The sequence below is a fragment of the Sinocyclocheilus anshuiensis genome, unplaced genomic scaffold (genome assembly GCF_001515605.1).
Source record: "Sinocyclocheilus anshuiensis isolate Anshui unplaced genomic scaffold, SAMN03320099.WGS_v1.1 scaffold1303, whole genome shotgun sequence".
NCBI lineage: Eukaryota > Metazoa > Chordata > Actinopteri > Cypriniformes > Cyprinidae > Sinocyclocheilus > Sinocyclocheilus anshuiensis.
In genome coordinates, this window is record NW_015537954.1 from 484,282 (window position 1) to 485,967 (window position 1,686).

Genomic DNA, 1,686 nt, shown 5'->3' on the forward strand with positions numbered 1-1,686 from the left:
TCACTCACTCACTCACACACACACACACACACACACACACACACACACACACTCACACTCACTCACACACTCACACCTCATTTCGAATCGCTGAACCCTCGGCCCGTCCATGTGATCCACACCCAGACACACTCATTATCACCTCCTTTTGGTGCGCGGTTCATTCATTAAACCCTGCTTTTAAGCATCACCTTTGGTCCCTTTTAGTGCTGGATGTGAGAAACTCTGAGAGAAACGTAACACAGAGACAGGGAGCCTGGAGCGCAGATGATTCGCTGGGATTCAGAAATGAATTCGATTAGGAAACAAATGGGCCGATTTGGCACAAGAACTTCACATTGGCAGCAGTGAGGAAGCCAGGGCTTTTTAACAGTGACAGAATATAAAAATAATTGTGATTAGCGGTTCATGCGTTTCCCAGCGGGCCGACAGAAGTCTGCTGATAGTGGGAAATGTGTTTCCTGACTATGAAATTAAATAAACAATGTGCATTTCAGTGATATTTGTTGGCAGCCACAGAACTGTGTAAAAGCAGCCAAAAATAATAAATCAACAAAAATGTATCATTTCTTTTTAAATCATTTCATTTAAAATATATATTTAAATAAATAAATAAAATTCTTACATGATGCTCATTACATTAACAGTGGATAAACTTCCTGTTAATTAGCTGCTATTTTTCATTTTGCAATTAATATCAATGGGAAAATGTCATTATGTACAGTACCATTTGGGGTTCATAAGATTTTTTAAATATGTAATTCTCTTCTGGCTACTAAAATACAGTAAAAAATTGTGAAATATTATTCCAGTGTAAAATATATTTTTTCTATGTGAATAAATTGTAAACTGTAATTTATTTCTGTGATGCGCAGCTGTATTTTCAGCATCATTACTCCAGTCTTCAGTGTCACATGATCTTCAGAAATCATTCTAATATGCTGATTTGCTGCTCAAGAAACATTTCTGATTATTATCAATAGGGATGCACTGATACTGATACTGGTATCGGTATCGGGCCCGATACTGAGCTTCTGTACTCGTACTCGTTAAAATGCCCCGATACCAAACGCCGATACCACACAGCATGTGATCAGTGCCATATTCAGACAAAGAAACACCAACAACAGAACAACAGACAGCAGAATGGAGTTATAAGAGATTAAGGATGTCTACGAAGTATATGTATGCAATGAATATAATGTTAATACACTTTCAGTATTAACGTCTGTATAGCTGATGTGCGCGAGCTGATAAACAAAGCACGCTGAGTGGATTGAGCGTGCGGCGGCGCAGATGCGCGAGCTTGTCGAGTGAATATATCTTTCTCACAGACATCACTGGAAAGTTTGTAGTTTGGTCGGATACGTCAAAAACAAGTAAGTAAAACAATGCACAAGTTACTTAACGGTATGGAGAGAGAGAGAGAGAGAGAGAGAGAGCGCGAGCGCACTTCTGTTGTGTGATCTTTGATGTTCACTCACTTAGCCCACGCATCATTTGGATTAAAACTCAATTGTAAAAATAAGACCATTTATAGGGGTATTCACTATAAACGTCATTTATTTTTAACCTTGGGCATATGACTTTCTGGAGAAAGTGAATCTAACAGCCTGTGTGAAATGCACTAGGCTGTACTATTCTTCTACAATTCCGTGTCCGCGTTGCACGGGGTTTGCTTTCTTC